Source organism: Furipterus horrens, unplaced genomic scaffold, assembly GCF_987537825.1.
Source record: "Furipterus horrens unplaced genomic scaffold, mFurHor1.1.pri manual_scaffold_6, whole genome shotgun sequence".
In the NCBI taxonomy this organism is placed as follows: domain Eukaryota; kingdom Metazoa; phylum Chordata; class Mammalia; order Chiroptera; family Furipteridae; genus Furipterus; species Furipterus horrens.
This window is the reverse complement of record NW_028327176.1, coordinates 42,637,785-42,654,732: the sequence shown is the minus strand read 5'-3', so window position 1 is coordinate 42,654,732 and position 16,948 is coordinate 42,637,785. Positions and strand designations below refer to the sequence as shown.

The 16,948-nt window shown below is 37.6% G+C and overlaps 1 pseudogene; it reads right to left on the bottom strand.

Moving 5' to 3' along the window:
• Window positions 1-3,011: 3,011 nt before the first annotated feature.
• LOC150006030 (small nuclear ribonucleoprotein E pseudogene) lies at window positions 3,012-3,366 on the bottom strand (annotated as a pseudogene).
• Window positions 3,367-16,948: the final 13,582 nt, after the last annotated feature.

The window sequence follows — 16,948 nt, the reverse complement described above, 5'->3', positions numbered from 1 at the left end:
GATCACCTTTTTTTCCTTTTTTTAAAACCCTCACCCAAGGATATGTTTGATTTTAGAGAGAGGGATCTTGGGAGAGAGAGAAACATCAATCGCCTCCTGGATGCTCCCCAACCAGGGATCAAACCCACAATCTTTTGATGTATGGGAGAATGCTCTCATCAACTGAGCCACCCAGCTAGGGCTATCCCTATGGGTTTCTTTTTTCTGGTTTTCTTATAAGACTTTTATAGTTTGTTTTTTAAGAAAGATTTTATTTTTAGAGAGAGGGGAGGGGAGGGAGAAAGAGAGAGAGAGAAACATCGACTGGTTGCCTCTCACATGAGCCGCTACCAGTGACCTGGACTGCAACCCAGGCATGTGCCCTGATGGGGAATCAAACCATTGATAACACCCAACCCACTGAGCCACACCAGTCAGGGAAGAGTTTTATACTTTAGTTCCTATACTTCGGTCTTTAATCCATTTTGAGTTCATTTTTAGCTATGGCTTGAGGTAAGGGTTCAACTCCATTCTTTTGCATCTGGATATCCAGTTGTCCTTGCACCATTTGTTGAAGAGACTATTCTTTGCCCACTGAATTGTATTAACACTCTTCTTGAAAGTCAATTGACCATAAATGTATGGGTTTATTTCTGGACTCTCAATTCTATTTCAATGACCTATATATCTATCCTATGTCAGTACCACACAGTTTTGATTACTATAGCTTTACAGTAAGTTTTGAAATTGGGAAGTATGATCCTGCTTTGTGCTTTTTCAAAGTTGTTTTCACTATTCAAGATCCCTTGCAATTCCATATGAATTTTAGGATTAACTTTTCCAGTTCTGCAGAAAAGTCTATTGGGTAATATTGCCATCTTAATAATATTTAGTTTTCCAATCCATGAACACAGGATGTCTTTCCATTAATGTATACCTTCTTTAATTTTTCTCATCAATATTTTTATAATTTTCACTGTACAGTCTTGCACATTTTATATTAACTTATATTACCAAATAGTTTGTTTCTGATGCTATTGTAAATAATATTTTTAAATTTTAATTTTTTTATTATTTGTTGCTAGTATATAGAGCAATAGTAGCCTTTTGTTTATTGGCCTGATATCCTGTGAACTAAGTAAATTCACTTATTAGCTTTAGTAGCTTTTTGCAGATTTTTAAAATTAAATGTATTGTGGTGACATTAGTGAATAAGATGATACAGGTTTCAAGTGTAGATTTAATGAAGTGAAAGAGAACATGAAAGACATTAAATTAATTTCTTTTTCTTTAGTTGTTGTTGTTATTATTATCATTATTTTGCCTAACTAAACAGGTAGGAGTTCCAGCACGACATTGTATAGACAGGGCAAGAGTGGGCCTCCTTGCCATATTTTTGGTCTTAGGGGGAAAGCATGCAATTTTACACCATTAAGGATAATGTTAGCTAGAGGTTTATCATAGATACCCTTTATCAGATTGGGAAAGTTCCCTTTTATTCCAAGTTTGCTGAGAGTCTTTAGCCAAATGAATGTTGAATTTGTAAATGCCTTTATTTTCATCTATTGAGACAATTGTATGGTTTTTCTTCTTTGGTCTATCAATGTGGTGAGTTACGTAATTGATTTTTGTGTATTGAACTTTACATTCCTGGTATAAACCCCACTTAGTAATGATGTATTATCCATTTTATATACTGTTAGATTCAATTTGCTAATTTGCAAATATTTCATTACTCATTTTATGTCTATGTTCATGAGGATTATTGGTCTTTAGTTTTCTTTTCTTGTGATGTCCTTGATGGTTTGGTATCAGGGTAATCCTGACTTCATAGAATGTGTGAGAAAGTATTTCTCTTCCTTCATTTTCTTGTAAACTTTGTATAGAATTGGTATCATTTCTTCTTTAAATAGTTGGTAGATTTCTCAGTTAGCTATCTCAGACTATCATTTTTTTAGTGGGAAGATTTTTAACAACAAATTAGCTTTTTTAGTAGATATAAGTCTAAGTTATTTATTTCTCTTGAATGAACTTTAGTACTACTTTAAGCATCTTTCAAGAAACATGTTCCTTTCATCCAGGTTGTTAAATTTATTGGCAAAAATTATTTATAATATTACTTTATGATCTTTTTAATGTCTATAGGATCTAGAATGTTTTCTCTCTCCTTCTTGATATTGTTAATTTATATCTTTGCTTACTCTCTTTCTCTTTTTTCCCCTAATGATTTTGACTAGAGATTTGTCAATATCATTGACCCCTTTAAAGAACACAACTTTTGGTTTCACAATATTCTTTATTATTTTTCTGTTTTCTATATCATTGATCTCTGCTCTTATCTTTCTTTTTCTTCTTTATTATTTCTTTTTTTGTGTGTGTACTTTATTTAGTTTTAATTTTTCTTCTGCTTCTAGTTTCTGGAGGTGGAAGCTAATGTTGATTTGAGACTTTCTTTTCTAATGTAAGTGTTTAGTGATTTAAATTTTCTTTAAATATTGCCTTAGTTGCATCACAAATGTTGGTATGTTGTTCTCATTTTCTATCAGTTCAAAATACTTTCTAATTTCTCTTTTGCTTTCTTTTTTGACTCACAAGTTATACAACATAGATTATTTAGTTTCTAAGTATTTGGGGACTTTCCAAAGATCTTTTTGTTATTTATTTCTAATTTAATTCTATTTTGGTCCAAGAAAACAATTTCTATGACTTGATTCCTTTTAAATTCATTGAAACTTTTTATGGCCAAGAAGATGGATAGAAATGTGGTCCACCTACTGGGAGAAAATACAGTAATTATTATGCTAATACAAAGATTAAGGTCTGGACAACAACATGTTTCTTATTAGCATATTGGAATTCAGATTTATGCATCATTTGATGAGATCAGTAAATGTGAGTTCCTTCCTGAGAGAAGCTGCCTCTTTTCTTTTTTTTTTTTAATAAAAACAATCACACAGCATTTATTGTCATTTGGTAATAACAAAAAGGCAATCAAAGTGATATAAATGAATGTTTAAGGACTACACCCACAACAAAGAACACCTAAAAAACACAAACTGTATTGCTTCTCAACAATTTCTTGCTTCATTAGTCACTTCTAGTTGGAGACATTTTGGAGGAGAGTAATATTATCTCCTTTTAGCATGATCCAACCTAGTTGTTTTCTTGACTTTGTTTTAGAATGAATTTCTTCTGCATCATCTAATACAAGGTTCATATATTCATCAAAACCAATGATACAGCCCTCTATTCGCATATTCACTTGCTCATAAAGCCACACCTGAATCCGAGATCTATTTTGCAAGTATCTGAAGATGAGGTTGATGGGCTGCACCATCACCTTCTGCACTTTTTGGCCCTGGCCGTGGAACGCCATGCTTGAAGCTGACAAAAGACCTCATTACACCCCACGTTACCTCAAAAAGCTCAGAAGCTGCCTCTTAATGTTCTCTATACACAATGGCAAAGATCTTAATTGAAAACTGAACACTTCAGTCTTCCAGGTATTTTTAAGTACCTATATGTTCATACACATATATTTGTTTTAGATTTAGAACAAAATTAAGATCTTGGGCCTCTGAATAAACTGTTCTTTCCTGATTTACCTTGTTTCTCATCTGAGAATTGAAAATTAAGTCAAGTATTAATTTATTCTGTTTATACATAAATGTATTTTGAGAGGAAATATGATCCATATTGCTCAATATCACTGAATTTAACAGTTTAAATGGCCAATAAATGTGTAGAATTTGAGCTTCTCTGGAATCAACCCCAAAGTTCTGTTTATGAACACCACATCGAAATTAAATATTTTTAGAGCCTTTAAGATGGTGTGCAAATACATTGTTGACTCAGGATATTTTTATCTGAATAAAATTTATTGGCCTATTAAAAGAAGTTGTCACCAGTGTCAGAAAAGCAAGGCAAAAAAAAAAAACAAAAATGAAAAAAGGGAACTTCTCTCAACAAAGCAGAGAAAAGAGGCTGAAGGAAGAAAATCCCTATCTTTCCTGCGCTCTCTCCACAGCCAATATTTAGTCTCCTTTGTGTTCCTTGAGCCCTCTGTCCTTCTGTGACTGGACACAGCATGTGGTAAAGAGGGCACAGTGATAGCAGGCCCTTGTGAAAATGTTTTTTTCCCACTCTCTGGGAATTTCAAGCCCTAACTTTCAATGTCTTCTTAATGTATGTACATAGGGCTCACATGGCCCACATAGCATGGGCCTTTCAATGGCAAACTCTAAAGCTATATAGAAAACTAAGTGTTACCACACCAGGTCTCAGAAACAATCGTCAATTTTTTTTCTTCGGGAAACTTTTGTTCTAAAATAACCGTAAGTCTGGGTGCACAAGACTAAATTAACTGCTCCAATTTATAACATCTCAATGATAACTCAGCCCCTCTCATCTCATGTTTTTCAACTAAACATTTTTGGCACACCATAATAAGTTTTACAAAAAATAGGGGGAAAAAAGTATTACTAAGTTGGGCCTTAATATTTAAAGCAGAGAAATGAAAGAAGCATCTCTTGCTTGTACCACAAGCCTGCAAGATCAGCAGCCAATCTGTTCTGAAGTTCCTCAGCAGCTCTTAAAAAAAAAATCTATGAAGTTGCTAGTAACTCTCTTCATATTGAATAATATCATTTTGTGAATATACATTTATATATCATTCAAGAAAAAAATTTGAGAGTATGTTTATTAAAGCTGGGGACAGTGAAACAAAGAAGAGTTTAGGACAGAAGACACAACAGGAGAGAGCCTAGGTGGGATTGCTTTGGCTCACTGGTAAGTCAGAGAAAAGGGACCCTTGCAGACAGGTTTAGGGGATTAGCCCAGGAGGAGCTGCTGCTGCCCATTGCTCCTCTGGTTGCAAGTCTCGAGGGGTCCCTTAGAGTTTAGAAGGTGTATGCCTGTTGGGGAAGAAGAGAGGAAGAAAAAGGAATGGGCATGCTCACAGGAGGGAGAGCACACCAGGAAACTTTTTGTGAGAGGTAATGAAATTGGGAACAAAGCCTCCACAAATTGAATGCTCCAGAGTCTCAGTAATTTAGCTTTTCCCATCCTCATTAAAAAGTGAATGAGGTCACCTACACATGACACAAGGAGGAAACAGAGTTAAGAACATCAGATAGGGAGTCAGAAAATCTGATTGCTGGTCCTGGCTTTTTCACAAAATTGTTGGGTGAATTGGAATTAAACCATTTAGTCTTTCTTCTCTGAAGTTCCTCATCTGTAAAGTTAAGAAACTAGATTAATAAAGTCCAAACTTCCTATGGACTCTTTCCTTGGTTCCATGGCTTTCTGTTCTTTGTGTTCTATATCTCTGGTGTCTCCTTTTCTGAAAATCATTCTTATTGTTACATAAATGTAGGAATTTCTCCAGTGAACTGTCTGTCCTTAACTCCCTTTTTCCTCTAATCTCATTTTGTAATTTTGGTTACAATCTCTGCGGCGGTTACTGGTGTATCTTCTGTACTGAGGCTTTCCTTTCCCCAGCTCCTGGGAAGGTTGGAGGCTGACAGCTCTAAGCTGAACTCCTATCTGGAAATTGCCCTCATGTAAAGAGAGCCACCTCACTGAAGGTCACGTTTCTTCCCTGAAGAAAGCCTGCAGCCAATGTTTGTTCAATGGAGAAATAAGAAGGCGCATACCCCTTGCTTCATGGTGGGATAGCTGTTGATTTATTTAAAAAATTCTTCCATTTTTGTTGTGTCTACATTGTGGTTCACTCCTCCTCCAGTCCTACAGGTGCTGATCCTGAAAGCACTCCTCAGTAAACTACCTACACGAAAATCTTCATCTCAGAGACTGTTTCCTGGAGAACTCAACCTAAGGCAGTTAGTGGTAGAAATGGTTCAAGGAAGCAGACTCTAAAATGGAATTTTGCAAATGGCAAAATTTTATCTTTTTATGGCTGAATAATATTATCTGTGTGTGTGTATAATCACATTTCTCTCTATATATATATCACATGTTCATATATATGTATTTATATACACACACACATTTATCTCTTACATTTTCTTTATCCATTCGTCCATTCAGTGTCACTGATGCATAGGAGAAAGATATCAAAAAACTAAGAATGATTTATCACCAACCGAAGGCCATGTGTGAAAACCAGAGGGCCTCTTTGGAAGCTATCTTAAATAATGCTGCAATAAACATAAGGTTGCATATATCTTTATGGAGAAGTATCTTCATATTTTGGGGATAAATACCCAGAAGTGAAACTACTGGATCATATAGTAGTTCTAGTCTTAATTTTTTGAAGAAACTCCACCCTATTTTCCAGAGAGGAAAGGGGGTAGGGGTAGAGCAAAGTGGCCAAAAAGGGTCATATATATGGTAGCAGAAGGAAACTAGAGACTTCAGGTGGTGAACACTCTAAAATAGAGTATACAGATGTTGAATTATAATGTTGTATACCCAAAGATGATATATAATGTTATTAACCAATGTTACCCCAATAAATTGAATTTTTTTTTAATTTACAAAAAAAATGGTATTTGGGGACTTGACAGCCCATCTGCCAGTTGACAATAAGGACCCCATCACTGGTTGTGGAAGGCTTACTACAAGCTTCTGACATGCAGGATAACTTAAAACTTTCACTAGTGGTGAACTTGGATGGAATACTAGTGAAAGGGGTTACACTAGTTTTGAGAAACTAGGGAAAGTCCTAACCATAAGGACAATGGAATCAGTGGGTCTTTCTGAGTGTCGCTGATGCATAGGAGAAAGCTATCAAAAGACTAAGAGAGTTGATTAATCACCAACTGAAGGTCATGTGTGAAAACCAGACGGCCTCTTTGGAAGCACATGCAGAGACTCTTATCTCCTGAATCCAGAGAGCAAAAGAAGTTTAAGATATGGAACCTTACATTTAACTCTAAGAGTAACAGAATGCCAAAGAAACTTGAATTCTCTAGTCTGCTGTGCCAAAATCAGGGCCCTGACAAAGAAGAAGTGAAATCTTGAGAGTTAGAATGGGAACATTTGGAATGATGAACTCAAAAACTTTGAAACTTCAAATTTCTCTAAACCCCCTGGGCCAACACAAATGACCAACTGCTCCTGTTAAAGATTAGTGCTCCCACTTGCTTGTAAATAATGCAGAGGTCTCTCAATCTAGACAATAAATCAAAGAAGGATTTTTGCACAGTAATGTAAATGCACATAATTCCATCGAACTATATAATTAAAAATGGCTAAAATGATAGAACAACAAAGAAAGAAATTAAGGAAGAAACAAATAAATGGGAGCATATACCATGCTCATGGATTGGAAGAATTAACATCATTAAAATGTCCATACTACCCAAACCAATCTATAGATTCAACACAATTCCTATTATAATTGTTGGCAGCCGTCCGTCTCGAGAGACGATGGTGTAGCTTCTTAAGAGTCTATCTGCACCGCCGAGAATGGCTGTGCAGTCCGACTCGGGAGTGACACGGTATCTGTCTCCTCCCGTGTTGAATCGACATTTTACGATGACGCTGGAGTGTCCTCTCCAGTGAAGCTGAAGCTACAGAGCCTGGGCAGGGTGATATGGAGGGTCTGCTGTTGCCCATGCAGCAGACCCCCCCTCTCTTCGCAGCTGAAGGGTCCAAGGGAAAGACGGAGTCGATACAGCTTGGCTTCAGGTGCGCCGCAGGAGTTGCCGGTGTTGACTACAACGTCAAACCGCCTTAGGGACTCCGGCTCCGGATTTATTGTCGGGGTTTACTCCCTTAGCCTTTCCCCTGAAGAGGTATGTCGCAAGGCAGCGGAGGTTTTTTGGAATCAGAGTTTTCCTTCTCTGCCTATTATAATACCAATGGCATATTTCACAGACCTAAGACAAATATATCAAAAATTTGAATGGGACCAAAAGAGGCCCCGAATAGCCTCAGCAATCTTGAGAAAGAACAAAGTAGGAGGGATCACAATACCCGATATCAAACTATACTACACAGCCACTGTAATAAAAACAGTCTGGTACTGACATAAGAACAGACACAAAGATCAATGGAACAGAATAGAAAACTCAGAAGTAAACCCAGGTCTCCATGGTCAATTAATATTTGACAAGGGGGATATGAGCATACAATGGAGTAAAGACAGCCTCTTCAATAAATAGTGTTGGGAGAACTGGACTGGTACATGGAAAAAAATGAAACTAGACCACCAACTTATACCATACACCAGAATAAACTCAAAATGGATAAAAGACTTAAATATAAATTGTGATGCCATAAAAGTCCTAGAGAAAAACATAGTCAGGAGAATTTCAGATATCCCATGTAGTAATATTTTTGCTGATATATCTCCTATGCCGAGGGAAATAAAGAAAAAAATTAACAAATGGGACTACACCAAACTAAAAGGCTCCTGCACAGCTAAAGAAATCATCATCAAAATGAAAAGGGAACTGACCATATAGGAGAACATATTTGCCAATGATACATTGGACAAGGCGTCTCCAAAATATATAAAGAACTCATATAACTCAACACGAGGAAGACGAAAAACCCAGTTAAAAAATAGGCAAAGGATCTGAAAAGACACTTCTCCAGGGAAGACAAACAGATGGTCCACAGACATATGAAAAGATGCTCAACATCACTAGCTATCAGAGAGATGCAAATTAAAACCATAATGAGATATCACCTCACACCAGTCAGAATGGCCATCATTAATAAATCAACAGACAACAAGTGCTAGAGAGGATGTGGAGAAAGGGGAACCCTAGTGCACTGTTGGTGGAATGCAGACTGGTGCAGCCACTGTGGAAAACAGTATGGAATTTCCTTCAAAAAATTTAAAATGAAACTGCTTTTTGACCCAGTGATTCCACTGCTAAGAATATGCCCTAAGAATCCCAAATCACCAATTCAAAATAACTTATGCACCACTATGTTTGTAGCAGCACTAATTTACTAAACCCAAGTGTTGGAAACTTGGCTGTTGTAAATAGCCCATCAGTATATGAGGGGATCAAAAAACTGTGGTACATTTACACAATGGAATACACACAGCAAAAAAAAAGAGAAAGAAATTTTACCTTTTGCGACAACATGGATGGAACTAGAGAATATTATGGTAAGTGAAATAAGCCAGTCAGTGAAAGATAAATGATTTTACCTATAAAAAGAATCTAATGAACAAAATAAACTAATGCACAAAATAGAACCACAGGCATGGAAACATGAAACAGACTGAACGTGACCAGAGGGAAGAGGGGAGGGGGGTAATAATGGAAAGAAGAGGAAGGGACTAGACAAAGAACATGTATGAATGACCCATGGTCATGGACAACAAGGTGGGAACTGACTGTGGGAGCAAGGGGTGGGATGGGTGGAGGAGGGCAAAGGGGGAAAAATTGGGACAACTGTAATAGACTAATAACTAAAAAATGATTTTAAGTGGTTAAAATGGTAAAATTTGTTTTTATATTTTACAACAATAAATAAAACTCCTGCATATGAATCTCCCTCAGAGTCTTTTTTCCTAGGAAACCTAACCTAACAACTTCCATGAATATAGCAAAGATTGCAAGCTACCACCAATATTTGTCCTCTCTTTCTCCTTTATTGTTGGAACTCAACCTGAGACTGCAAGCAGTCTTATAGCTGACTATGGGATGTGAGACAAGTGACTAAGTTTGTCCAATTAAATGTGAGAAGTGATATAGGCCACTTTCTGGTCATGTCCTTAAATAGGCATGCCCTCCATTTGTCTTTGCCCCTTCCTGCTGGCTGGGATACAAATGTGATGGCAGGAGCTGGAGCCAGAGATGGAAGCCATAGGTAGAGGACGAGAGCCATCCTATCAACCCTACACTAACTATCTCTGGCTGTTACATGAAATAGAAATAAACTTATGTATTGGTTAAACCACTGAATTCGAGGTATTCTAATGTGTTGTAACACATTGGATGACTCAAAAATCCATTTCTCTAACTTTGACTCTTTCACAAAAAGCTTTTGTTTTGTATTTCCAGTCTTTAGACTCAGCCTATCCACACCATAATTTACCTTAATGCTTCCTAAATTTTGTTCTTTCTTTGTTCATTATCTCTAATAACACCACACTCACTTACCTATGAAGAAAGAGCTCTAAACATTCACATAGTGGAATAGCATTCAGCTGTTAAAAGAAGGAGGAGGAGGTAGCCCTAGATATACTAATATGGAGCAATCACCAAGATCTGTTGTTAAGTAAAGAAAGCAAGGAGCAATATAGTGTCTATAATATACCACTATTTGTGTTAGAAAAAAAAAAGACTATATACATATGCAAATGTTTGTATGTGCAGAGAATATCTTGGGAAGGGTACCCGAAGACAGAGTTAATGCTTTAGAAAGGCCAGCTAGGATACAAGGTGACAGAGAACTACCTTCTCATGTATACTTTGAACCTGTGAATTGTGTCCTGTGAGTTGTGTGCTGTATGCAAAGAACTGCTAGATTTTAACATCCCATGGACACACTGTTCAAACTTTACTCTTTGTAAATGAAACCCCTGAAGTTCTGCTGTGTGTGGCCTGGACAGCTGCTTATATCAGTCCTATTGCGCATGTTTTACTAACACACACACACACACACACACACACAAAGTTGGAGGAATATACTTACTCTTTGTTCTGTAGTTTGGACAGAACAGCTATTCTCTGAAACCATCTCAGCTAAAATATTCTAGGATTTCATAGATAGCTGTCTGAATTGTTATTTACATCACTGTTACCAGCCATCAATTTAAAATGAACTTTTACTATCATTTTAAAAGATTTCCCACTCTTTTCAGGAACTTCCTTCAGTGCAAAAAAAAAAAAGACAAGACTGTAAGGTGAGGTGGGGAGGTGCAAAGCTAAAACCCGCCTAAGGGTTTAACCTCCACAGCTATCCTTCTTCTGGGAACTGTCAATTATCAATTATCTAATAAGGACCGAGAACATGAAAGTGTTCTTAACTCTTGACTCTGCAAATTCTGCTACTATGAATTCCCTCGTTATCCTAAGGAAAGCTTCAGAGATACACACCAAAATGTGTATACCAGAATGCTCACTGTGGCTTATTTCTCTTGTCCAAAAACATGGTCACTGAAGAGCCATAAGTATAGGACTAGATAAATCTAGTACAGTTCATTAAGGTAATGGAATTCCAGAGGTTAGAAGAATAATGAAATTGGGAAATGACTACATTATGTTGATAAATCAAAAAAGCAAGTTCCAAAACCGTAAGGTATTAACCTTAGATGATCCCAATTTGGTTTTTGAAGACTGTACTTGGAAAAGATATTCACTAATATATTAATACTGCTTTTCTTTGGGATTTAGGTTTTTTATAGACTATTTTTATTTCCTTGTTTGTTGCTTGCCTGAATTTTCCAAAGTTACGACAAGTAAGATGTTTCCTTTTATAATTAAAAAAAATGTTACCACCCACCCAAAGTCAATTTGGGGGTCCTATGAGCACTTCAATTTGCTCCTCATTAGTCTCCCACAGTACTCTGAGGGAAATATGCAAATTTTAAATGAGAAACATCAATCCTGGCTTATGTAGAGAATTCTTCCAATTTGATTATGTACTACAAGGAGGAGGGAAGAACAGAGGGGTGGCAGATGGTAAGGGGGACAAAACAGTTTAAATGGCTTTGTTACCTTTGTTACATGTTTTCCTTCCAGTAAGTCACTTAATGATTTTCTAGCCAAATGAGCTATTTTGCATTTGTATAGATGACAAACTTCACTACTCACCAGGACCATATGCTTTTCTGATATTCACAAAGGCTGTGAAGTCTAAAATATATACTGTTTAGGTATGTTAGTCTAGACTAGAGAATAATAGCTCTCCCCTAAATAATATATAAGTACCTTTTTAAAATAGCCTGGGCAAGGGGAAATTTTAGAAATTGGAAATATGGGTCAGAATCAAGTTCTATAACTTAGTATATTCCTTATAAAATATTTATGGATTTGATTGAAGGATTATTTTTGACACATTTGTGTATAGCATAAATAAAAATTAAACATAAAAAAATTTTAATAATGAAAGAGTGAGTCCTAAAAGGACCAGGAGGTGGCATAAATAATTTATGTAATCAAAACTGCTAAGATATATATTGTAAAAGATAGCTTTTCTGAACTTTCTCCCACAGGGGAAAAACATCTCTTGACTATTTAGACTTAAATTCACAATTAAAGCATCACTAAAGAAGAGTTAACTTAGTTATAAATATAAAAATTAAAATTGCAGGACATGGATCTCACAGATTATAAACTGTGTGCCTGATCCTATCATTAAACTGAAATGCAGAAGACAACATGTAATGAGAGCATCTTAATCGAGTTGCTCCAGCAAGTACCTTTCAGCCTCTGAAGTGGGAGGTGTGTGCTGACATTAGAGACTTCAGAAAATAATGTCTTTAAAAGCTATGTGGGTGTGCACCTGCCCTAGTAAATTCCTCTGCAAGAACAACACAAAGCATCTCCTCCCTTCAAATACAACTGGAATAATAGTTACTTTAAAAAAAATATTTTTAAAAGATTTTATTTATTTATTTTTAGAGAGGGGAGAAGGGTGGGAGAAAAAGAGGGAAACACCAATGTGTGGTTGCCTCTCACATACCCTCAACTGGGGACCTGGCCCACAAACCCAGGCATGTGCCCTGACTGGGAATCAAACCAGTGACCCTTTGGTTCATAGGCCAGTGCTCAATCCACTGAGCTACACCAGCCAGGGATGGAATAATAGTTTCAACATTCAGTCTTTACTGGGTACCAATAAGGTCCAAGATACCATTCTATCAGATTCTTGTTAGCTGCCTTGGGTCTGAGATAGGATATTTTCTCCACTCGCCAACATCTGATAAAATGGCTAACAGGATAAGTTTGTTTTCACTTGCTTTTGTACCCTCTCCCATGCAAATAGCCCCCATCAGGGAGGTCTGTGCCAAAGAGTCTGTGTAATGGGATTGGCTTTGAATTCCATTGGAAGGGGAGATTTTTGCCAAAGGTAGTCCTATAGGTTCTTAACTATCAGTAGCATGTGATGCAGTAGGCTATGAACCCAACATGTTATCTAAGACCTCTAGAGCATGGCTTCCTGACATGGGACCCTCAAGGGAAGGACCAGGGACCACAGATATACCACCATGGATTATAATCCAGATGTGTAAAGTCTAGAACAAACTGCACCAAACTATTAATAATGCTTTCTCTGCAAGGTGAGTTTATAGGAGATTGTCTATTTTAAGCTCACTATTATATCTTTAGTGCCTAGTCTAGGATCTTATACATATAGGTGCTAAATAAATGCATGTTGAATGAATGCTTTTCTGTAATGTTTAAATATTTTGAAATGAGCATGTTACTTTTGAAATCATAACATAAAGAAAGGTTTTCTGGCATTCTCCTACTCAAAAAAGTAAAGAATCACTCTTCTAGATAATTTTTCCCTAGATGAAAACTTAATTATTTTTCTTCCATAGTCTTTATTTAAATGAATTTAATTTTTTAAAAATTGATTTGAGAGAGAGAGAGAGAGAGAAACATAGATTTGTTGTTCCACTTATTTATGCATTCATTGGCTGATTCTTGTATGTGCCCTGACTGGGGATCAAACTAGCAACCTTTGTGTATAGAGACAACGCTCTAACCAACTTAGCTACCTGACCAGGCGAGTGAATTTAATTTCTGAGTGTAAATATTACTCAATATATACAAGCTTGACAAAACCCACCTAACTTAGAGTGTCTATATCAGATAATGGATTCAATTATATAAATCATGAATGACTCATTTCAGAGACTTTCTTGTACCTGTTTCAATAAATACACTCCACTATTACTGCACTTTTGCTTTCCTCTGGATGCCTTACACACACTTTGAAGCATAGTCTCTCACAGGCCTGGTTACTTTTCCATGTCAGCCAAGAAGAAATACTGAAAGTAGCAGCTTTTTCTCAAGGAAGATACCCATTGTGCTGTTCTGTGTGCCTTGCAAGAAATATTCAGCTTGAATCTCAGCAAGGCCAAATATTAATTGGAAGGCAATTGGGATGGAGGGATGTAAAAACAAAGTTTTCTTTAACATGTTATAAATAATGGTTGGAGTCCAAACCTGCCCCTCAGAAGCTGGATTCACATATAATATAATTGAAACCATTCAAACATTGGTATATAGATAAGCACTCCGTATGTATTTGTTGAGCAAATGAATATTGATAGTGCTTCTTAGCAAGAGAAATTTATAGACTGAGACCCAACCTCATGCTCTACCTGCTGAGGAAGGCACCTACTCTGCTCTTAGCAGCCGGCAGCTGTTGAAACCTGCAGGCACTTACAAGTTGGGTGTTGGTAACTCAAGAGATGCCTGTATTGGTGTCTTAGACAAAGACCTTCTGGTTGAAAGTCACTTGAGGGGACTTACTGTAAGGTCACTGGCCTGTTGGTATTCATACCTCTGGGTGGGGGCAGTTCTCAGATAAGGAAGGTTGTGGATTGGTAACATAAGAGATATCTATTATTTGGTGTTTTAGACCTTTAGGCCATTTCAGTTTAGACTGGCTTGGTTACAAGGAATTGAAGTCCACTAAAGTTAGCTAAATTAAAGAGAACTTTTTGTAGAGAGTGAAAACAAACATTAATCCTAAAGGAGTCATCACCAGGTGTCCTGTGACTAGAGTTGAGGGTGGTCCTGGGCTCCTAGCTGCTCAGAGGCCCTCAGCTGCAGGGCCTTGTGGGCTTTCCTGCTGATGCTCCTCCATGAATATGCTGTGAATACACATCTGTGTTGTTCCACCTTCCTCCCCTCAAACTGGCAGAACCTATTGCACTGGGAAACAGGGCAAAGATCGTTGATTAGCCTGAAGACTGACAACCCACTCTGGTGAATTAGCTGTGACCCAGAAAGACGGGATACGGCATCACAGGGAACAGAGTATAGCTGTCTAGCAAAGATGACTGTGGAGGATTCCTAAAATATGTTTAGCATATTTGAGTATTTGGTTTAAGAAATCTGGGGGCTATTTCAGACTACTGTGGACTCAGGATCAGCCCTGAATATCTAAAGAAGAAGAAACTTCTCTTTAGGTCATTACACACACGTGCACACACATGTACTTAGGCAAATATGGTGCCTGGTGCATTAATGTTACCCTAAGACTCTGATGCTAGAGTCCCACTCAGGTCTGCTCCTCTTTCAAAGTGCTCAAAATGACCTTTAAAAAGGATGGCCATAATGAAATTTTAGGCAATGTGATGAAATAGAATTCTAAGAATGTATAAAGCAGTGTAAAATGACCAGTTTGGGTACAGGGAGGGAGGCAGAGGGTGGAGAGAAGGTGGGAGGGGGCCTCCCTATCAACTGATAAGTCATATCATATCACTAATTCCTGGGAAGACTGGCCCCTCTGCCCTCCTCCATTAAACTATTCTTACCTTTCTTGTGTGCTTTAAACTATTATTAACAAATTTTCTAGTAGCCATATTACATTGTACATTGAATAAATATGCTTTGACTAATCTGAGTGTTGTAGCAGTTTTAAAACTCATAATTTTGACTTTTTTGTCTGTCACTATTGTACTCTGAAGTGGAAATAGCAGCTTTGGCTCTGATCCCAGCTGTCCTCCTTGAGTCCCTAATAATGGCTAAATCTCTCACCAGTGATGAGGTAGGTTGTTAGAAGAGAAACAACCAAGTCCCATGTGTGAGATGAGCTTAATATGTCATATTGTGTTTTTATTCATTCATTTAGCAAAACTCTTGGAATGGCTGATATGGCCAGGCACCATGCCAGGTGTGTGTATATATGGGGGTAGAGGGGGAGGCGGGGGGTGGGACATAATCACGCAAATAGTTTATACACATTATGCTGAGAGCTGGGCAGAGGTATATATTGTAGTGGGAAAGAGTAAGAGAAGACTCAAATTCGGATGGAGAATGGGACAGTAGTCAGGAAGGGCCCTGAGGAAGCAGCTTCCCAGCTGAAACTGAAGGATAAGCTCAGTTAGGGGAAGAATAAGGGGGAAGAGCATTCAGGTGGAGGGACAGCAGGTGCCAAAACCCTGGGACAGCAAAGAGATGGACACAGTTAGGGAATTGAAAGAAGAGCATGTGTGGTGTAGCGAGCAAGAGCAAGAGTGGTTCAGAATGAGGCAGTTACTCATTTCTTGTGTCTTATTTGAAAGTTTATTGTAAGGAATCTAATCTGTTGCTTTATACGGGAAAAAAGCAGGAGCATGTTAAATGGCTCTTAATGCTGTACTGTCCAGTATAGGTAGCCACCAGCCACTTGAAATGTGGCTGATCCAAACTGAAGTGGGCTGTAAGTGTAAAATACACACTGGAGTTTGATGACTTGGTATTAATAACTTTTTAAAATATGTTTTATTGATTATGCTGTTAGTTGTCCCAATTTCTTTTCCTTCTTCTCCCCTCCACCCAGTGATCCCCCTTCCTCCAATTGTCCCCCTCTTTTAGTCCATGTCCATTGGTTGTGCATTTAGTTCTTCTCAACATCTTCCTGTCTACTCCACTCCCTCCTACTATGCTTCTTAATTCCTGCATCATCTCCCTCTCTTTCCCCCCTTCCCCCTCCCTTCTGACCTCCCCCCAGTATGTTCCCCATACCTATAATTCTTTCTCCACTCTCCTTGCCTACTTAGTTTGCCTTTGTTTCGATTCCCTAGTTTCTGTTGTTAGTTGTTGTGATACAGTTTTCATTTTAATGTTCATAGTTTTGAACCTCCTTCTTCTAAACAAGTCCCTTTAACATCTCATATAACAGTGATTTGGATCTAATGAACTCCTTCAGTTTTACTTTGTCCTGGAAGCACTTTCTCTGCCCTTCTATTCTGAATGGCATCTTTGCTGGATAGAGTAATCGTGGCTGTAGGTTTTTGCTTTTCATTACTTTGAATACTTCTTGCCAGTCCTTTCCTGCCTGAAGTCTCCTTTGAGAAATCCGCTGATAGTCT